The 8,439-nt window shown below is 28.1% G+C and overlaps 1 pseudogene; it reads right to left on the bottom strand.

Moving 5' to 3' along the window:
* Positions 1 to 4,959: 4,959 nt before the first annotated feature.
* LOC145947659 (uncharacterized) lies at positions 4,960 to 8,200 on the bottom strand (annotated as a pseudogene).
* Positions 8,201 to 8,439: the final 239 nt, after the last annotated feature.

Below are 8,439 nucleotides of genomic sequence, written 5' to 3' on the forward strand. Positions count from 1 at the left end.
TAGAAGAGTATCTCTGTGTACTCGCATTATTACTTATGATTACTTATTTGATTTACGCGGGCTGGAGCCTCCGCGAGGGGATAGTTTCTTTTGTTTCATATACATATAATGGTCAGTCGGTCTCGGTCGATGCCCCCCGTCGGTCGCTCGCGGACAAGCTCAATGCAGATATCGTATTGTCTATATATCTCACAGGATCGTTATTATTAACCGGACATTCATATATCAAGTATAATAAACATACAGTTAAATATATGTGACTCGTGAGTTGGTTACTCTGCCTAATCCTGACATATTAATATTATTTTATAATATTAAATATATGTCTTATATTTTATATTTTCTTATCATCGCCAATATTCCCACTTCGCTCGAAATTCGTACCTTTATATCCATCAAAAGAAAATAGAAAACAAAAGATATATATCTGTCCTCTTTTATGTTCGAAGTTAGGCCCACCCACTGAGCGTCGTTTCATGCTTTTAGGGCCACTTCAACCAAACTCCGATTAACTTAATCGTTGATTAAAGGATTGCCAACATGGCAAAACAATTCAGTGTGACCAACTGTATTTTTCTGGCGATATAAATCGTCGTAACCTAAATCTTTCGTTACATATTTTTGGTGCAGTATGTAGTATTGTAGAAAAGAAAGATAGCATTGAGATAAAACATAACATGGAAAGAATTATTAATATTTTATTTAATGAATATGAATATGATGAATACGATGAATATTTTCAAAAAAATGGACGAAGACCATGTTTAATTAGACCACGCATTAATTATTTAGAAATTTTTTATGAAGTTAGCTTCAAACCAAGATTTGTAATATCAAGACATAGTTTCATGATGCTATTAGAAAGAATTCAAGATGAAATACAACATAAAACCGATCGGTATGTATGTGAATATTCTATATAATACATAAAAATATACAGTGCAGATATACTTGAAATTTATGTTTTTATATTTTACAGTAATAATGCCATTCCACCTTCAATTCAATTAATGGTTACTCTACGATTTTACGCAACTGGATCTTTTTTACAAACTGTTGGTGATTTTTGTGCAATTAGTGAAGCAAGTGCACACAATATAATTCATCGAGTTTCTCCTGTTATTGCTGCATTAAAAGCTGAAATTATTAAAATAGGAACGAAGTAAAGTCGACCCAACTAGCCAAAATTATATTTATTTAAAAAACACACAACGTTTCGACCATATGGATGTGGTCCTTATATGTTATGTTTATTTAAATATGTTGTAACTATATTATGGAAAAGTTGACGTTATCGTTAATTTGGCTGCACCTCTACTAATGAATATTACACTTGATAAGGACCACATCCATATGGTCGAAACGTTGTGTGTTTTTTAAATAAATATAATTTTAGCTAGTTGGGTCGACTTTACTTCGTTCCTATTTTAAAATTTTACTAGCGACTTTTTAAGTATCTAATTATTATTGAAATTATTAAATTTCCTACATCTGCAGAAGGAATTCGTCAAAGCCAACAAGAATTTTTTCAAACAGCTAGATTTATTCGTGTTATTGATTGCATAGATTGCACTCATGTCAGAGTTCAATCATATAGTAAGAAAAATTTATTTCTAAAACACTCTTTAAAACATGTCCTTGAAACATATCCTTTAAAATATTCTTGTTTACTCTTTATTCTTAGGTGGAGAAGAGAGTGAATTGTATCGTAACAGAAAAGGCTATTTTTCTTTGAACGTGCAAGTAATTATAAACGCAAGACTGGAAATAATTGATATAGTAGCGCGTTGGCCAGGATCTACACACGATTCAACTATATTTAACCATTCCAGAATTAAAAATTTGTTTGATGCAAATAGATTCGATGATGCTTTACTTCTCGGTGATTCTGGTTATCCGAATCTACCATACTTAATGACTCCGTTAAATCCTACAACATCAGCAGAACAACTTTATAATGAAGCCCAAATACGAACACGTTCAAAAATTGAAAGGTGTTTTGGCATTTGGAAAAGAAGATTTGCAGTTTTATCAATTGGATCGCGTTTTGAAAGAGTTGAAAAGACGCTTCCTATTATTATAGCAACAGCTGTATTACATAACATCGCTCAGCAAGAAAATGAATTAAATTATAATTTAGTTAATCCTGATATATATAATAATGTTATTGCACAAGTACGGAATGTAAATTTGGATAATAGGAACATCAATGATGAACGTCAACGTCTAATTTTGGAAAATTTTGATAGGTAATAAAAATTTGATTAAAAGTAATCATAGTATATGATACATAATTTGATAACTAATATGTTTCAATAATTACAGATTACTTTAAAATACAAAAATTATTTGAAGACATGAAACAATAAAAATATGAACAATAAATGAAGCGAATTAAACTCTATTTTGGATTCATTTATAAAGTGATAAATAGTTACTAAATATTAACTTTATGAAGAAAGAAATATGAAGGTAACATGAGAAAAAAGTAACAAGAATTTTAATTTGTTTTATATTTTTTGTACTTTGTAGTAAATAAATGATATACAATCATATATTGGTCTTTTTTGTAATACTACATTTTTAACACAATTCTTTTCAGAATTTTAAACAAGAGTAATTTAAAGTAATGCATGTTTTATACGAGATCCATTACATGTCTTTTAAACTATTTATATATATATATATATATATATATATATATATATAAAATACTAATTAACAGTCTTATTAAGGAAGTTAAACTCAAATCTCTTCCCTTTTTTAAATAAAATTAACATAAAATATATATTTTGTATGCAAGATGCCGTGTTCTCTATTTCCAAAATCAACATAACTAAATACATATATTATCTATTTTGTAAGAGTTATCACATTTCTTTATAAACTGATATTAATTAAATCAAATTAAATAGAAGTTAATAAATTAAAAAATAAAAAATAAATATTAACAATCAATTGCAAAAGTTTAAATTTAAATAATTATTAGATACTATTAATATATTAATATATTAATATATTAAAATATTAATATATTAATATTTGAAAAACTTTTTGAAACTTTTGAATTATCTTATAAAAGTAATATTACTTCTTTTCTCTCTTCAATCATTTTTTTCATTGCTTTTTCTTTTTCTATGGACACTTTTAATAATTCTATTTTTAATTTTTCTTTTTCAAGTTTAGTTTATAGTATGTCGATTTCATAATTCCTTTTTTCTTTTTCATTTGTTTGCAGTGTATGTATTCATTCAGTTTTAGCTTCATTTAATGTTTTAATATCATTTTCTTTGAGTTTTCTGTTTTTCGAGTTCACATTTTTTGACGTCGTAGGTGTATCTTCAATCTGTAGTGGCACACTTTTTTGCAATTTTAATTTTTTTGGGTTCCAAGAGTTCCAATTATTAATTTCTTTATTTTCAACTAAATACTAAAAATTGGAAATATAAAATTTAGAATATACCCAGTCAGCACATAAGGTCCCATGAATGTACATAGAATATACGGAAACGGATTCTGGATATTCTGTGTATATCGTAACACATCTGAAAGATGTCCATTGCAGGTCGTATATATGTTCAAAAGCAATGCGCCGTAGGTCTCAGGTAGTTTCATTATACATCCATTTGTACATCCACTGTACATACACGAAACATAAATTTTCGTATATCCATATAGTCGCACTTTTAGCATATCGTATGTATATCCAAAGAACGTACATTGTACATTACATGCATGTACTACGTATACCCAATGTATATCCATATGTACATTCAATGTACACACATTTTCGTATATTATATGTATATACTATTTGAGATCCCGGGAAGATTCAATATATTTCCATATATAGGTTTTGATCACTTTGTATTTAGTATTTTATTATAAAGACGTGACAAATTTTCAAATTAATACTTTAATTATCTACCTTTAATTGTATAGGATATATATATGTGTGTATTACAAATAACTTCATTCGACATTGGATATCCGTACTATACATATACATAATATGACGTACAAAATATGTTTTCGAATATTATAAAAAATATATGCTAAAAAATTATATTGATATACGAAAATGTATGTACAGTGGATATGTATATTCCACTGTATATATACATACATTTTCGTATATCAATATAATTTTTTAGCATATATTTTTTATAATATTCGAAAAACATATTTTGTACGTCATATTATGTATATGTATAGTACGGATATCCAATGTCGAATGAACTTATTTGTAATACATACGTATATAATATATTCTGTACACAATTAAATGTAGATAATTAATTATTAGTTCGAAAATTTGTCTTTATGATAAAATACTAAATACAAAATGATCAAAACCTAAGATAATACCTGATGTCTTGTCGAATTAATCGATTAAAATAATGAAATATGTAAGGAAGGGATAAAGCAATTGGAAAGGACATATTGGAAAATTTGAAAAAATATAATACAATGCATATTTTTAAACTTTAAAATTCAGAATATATATATTTTAAAACATCTAAATAAACATATATATATATATATATATATATACGTATGTGTATTGTTATATAATATTAATATTTTTTATGTAATATTAAATTTTTTTAGTGCATAAATTTTCTGTACCAACATTATAAGGCAACTTAATAAAAATAAACTAAATAAATCAAATAATTACGAAAATAAAATAAGTATTTTAGCAAAATGATATATTTAAACGACATGTTTTGAAGTTTTAAAATAAAAATAACTCTTAACTGAAATAAAAACAAAAATAAATACTGATAAATATACACTAAATTAAATAAAACAAAAATGATAAATGCAAATAGTAGTAGCAGAACAATCAAATTATTTGTATTTAAAACAAATTATTTGTATTAAAACATTAAAGCCTTGCTGTACTTTTAATTTTTAATAAATGTAAAACAAATAATAATAACGCCAAGTTGTATCTTAATCATGAAGTTCTTTTTCAGAAACGGAGACTGTTTCACAAGCAGAGCCTGTTTCACAAACGGAATCTGTTTGACACACAGTGTTTTGTGTTTTCTTTTTCGGTTGAAACTTGTTACTGCGTTCTTTACTTCTAACTAGCCAATTTTTTATTACTTCTATGATATCCGATTCTGTTGCAGATTTTGTCTTAGAGTTCAGTCGAACAACACCTAAAATCATACAGTGAATATAAAGCTACGTACGCATATGAGGCGAGCCTTACCACATAACTGTGGAACGTAACCGGTGTAAACAGATCTGCGAACTTTAATGCGTAACATCATCGTATAATACACGTATTACAGGGTTACAGCTTGAGACTCGGAGTGACCTACTGATTGTCAGTATTTCTGCGTCGCACGTGAAATGATGTTACGCATTAATGCAATTACGCAGTATTGGATACAATCAGACTTTCCTATAGATTGTGTGCCACAAACCTATAGGAAACTATAAATAAAATTTATAAACTATTATAAACTATTAAATAAAAAAAGAAAGTGAATGAAGGAATGAAAGCGACAAAGCTATGTAACAAAATTAAATTCAAATTCAAATTTTTCTATTTAAGCATCATTTGATTATGCAACACGATTACGTTGCGAGGCTTGACTCAAGCGTGTGTACATATATGTGCTTATAATTGTTTTGATGTAGAGTATATAAAATAATATATTTTACCAATGATAACTTGGACGAACTTTAACGATTTAAAAGCTTTTTTTTGCCGAGCTCCCTCCCAGAAATATAGCATCCCAACTTCGTTTGAAATTACTCTCGACATAATGCCCTTGATTACATGGGGAAGATCTGTGCCTCCAATTAAACGCAGTTGATGACTCTAAAATATAAAATTTACAAAATAATAGAAGTTATTTATTAGAAAATAATTTTTGTCATGTAAAATAAAATCTAAATAATAAGAGATAATTAAGTACACACCAGTGCATGTATGTTATCAGCTGAACTAGATAGCCATTCTTCCATCGACATTAGTTGCTGCTCTGTAATGACTGGAAATGATTGTAGTAGAGTCTTAACAGCCGTATTAGTGTCATCATTTAGTTCTGGCTCATCAGTATATCGGGCTTTTTTTACAAGTATATTAACATTACTTATAAGGTCATTTAATTTTAGATTAATCAGATGAATTTCTTTAAGAAATTGTCTTCTGAATTCTGAAAATTCTGAAAGTTGAGTTGTATTAGATATTATTAGAATATTATACAAAAAGGAATATTTAGAAAATACAAAAACATATAAGGAATGAAAATAATTATTTACCAGCATTGTGAACGCTGTCGGTAGTTGGCTTGAAGTTATCTTAAAATAACAAGAAAATATTATCCATTTAATTAATGATGGTTATTTAATGTAATTGTTGTTGTATAACAACAAACTTGTTATATTAAGGTCGGTAATACACGAGTGGATTCAATGCGGAGCAGAAAAAGTTTCAACACCTTATTCCTATGATAGTACACTACGGCGGACTGCGGTAGGCCTGCCGTAGCTATCTACCATAGGAATACATGTGTTGATGACTTTTTCCGCTCTGCATTAAATGTACCCATGTGCTATCGGCCTTAGAGTGGAATAAATTAATATACTATTAGAATTGAAAAAACATCAATGTTATGTTTTAAAATAATTAATTTTTTAAATGTACATATATATTATAACTGAATATGTTACCTAACACAAAAGTAGATATTTAAATGTAAATCGCTAAGCCGTGTTCAGACTTGCGCACATCCGTGTATTGTATAATTTTGAATTATAAGTAATGGTGCGATAAAGGTATACGCAATAAAATTATTTCCCGTTGCTTTACAGCATAATCTATATTTTCGATTAATAATACATATGAATGATACGTTGTTCACAGATTGATATGAAACCAAAGGGATGAACTTGCAACGGGCTTATGCAATGCGTGCACATCTAAACTTGCCTATTCATTACCATATCATTTCTATTATATTTTAGCGAAATAGTGACATTGAACGGAGAAGCCCGTTTGTTTATCATTGTATTCAATTTTTGATTTACAAGGTTATAACGGGTCCCATCTTAATTGTGATGTTATGAGGATACGCGACAAACCAGTACGCGGCTTTGGAATTTGTTTTCTTCAGTATATTGATCTAATTAATAATGCAAATATTTTATATGAAGATTCAAGTTTCAAAAATACTTACTATTAGTAATATTTTGATCTTGACTTTCCGTTGGAGAGCGATTACTATCTGTTAAATATAAAGAAAATTACTTTTTGCAAATAAAACGAATTCTTACTAGAAAAGTAATCATTTTACTGTGTTCAACATGTCTGTTGCCAGAAAGTGGAAATGATGGGTACGTATTATCTTCATCAGACGTATCACAATTAGACTCATAGGACTTATCAGTATCTGAGTAATCCTTGTGTTTATTCGTGCCTTGTCTCCGCTTATGTATTTTATTATTTTTTTTCGTTAAAATCTCCTTATGTGATGAAAGATCGTCTGTACTTTGAGCTTTGATTGCCTTTTTTTTTAGCAATTTTTAAATCACCTAAACAAACATTACTTATGTATCCAATAACGAACAATATAACTAATAAGTAGCACCATTTGTTGTACATTATAGAATAATTGTTAAACAAGTGTATGGTATTACGAAATAACGATGTTAATTGCATGAAGCTGCTAAATATGCACAGAACTATTCTGCATTGCAGAACTTGTTATAATAAATTTTTGATAATTATAAATTTTAAGAGGATATTCCATGAGTACGTCATGGCGTGGCATGTTTATGTACATCAACATCCTACGCCGTGACGTATTCATGTCCTCTTTAATGTTGTATTAATAATATAGTTTGGGTGTGTGTGTGTGTGTGTGTGTGTGTGTGTAATTCTTTATTATGTTAATGATTTATTTTTTATAAAAATTTTACATAATATAATTTTATATAATATAAATTTAATATAATATAAACAATATTTATATTTACCGTATGTGCCTAAAATAATTGCTCCGTATTTCATCCATCTCGAGTCAGGACTATGCTGATTTTTTATTGCTGCTTTAATAGCTGCAGTATCGTAACTTTGTGGTGGCCAATAGCATGCAGATTCTTTTATCAGAAATCATTTTTTCGGTACTGCCTCAACAGTATTATCCTCTTTGAATCGATCGACAAGCCAAGTCATCTATACACACATATTAATAAACGCTTAGAAATTCCTAAAACTTAAATTCAATCATTAAAAACTTCTCCAATAGACAATAAAATAAACAAATCGAAATATGCCAATTGAGAAAAACTATGATTTAGCAAATAAATCAAGATCACTTAAAGAATAAAATAAATATCATAATTGACCATTTTTTGAAACTTTTTCCCCTCTTTACTTTTTCCCCCCTTTACTTTTATCCTCAAAATACTGAT

This window comes from Prenolepis imparis, unplaced genomic scaffold, assembly GCF_030444845.1.
Source record: "Prenolepis imparis isolate NDT839.2.m4 unplaced genomic scaffold, iyPreImpa1.0 SCAF_116, whole genome shotgun sequence".
In the NCBI taxonomy this organism is placed as follows: domain Eukaryota; kingdom Metazoa; phylum Arthropoda; class Insecta; order Hymenoptera; family Formicidae; genus Prenolepis; species Prenolepis imparis.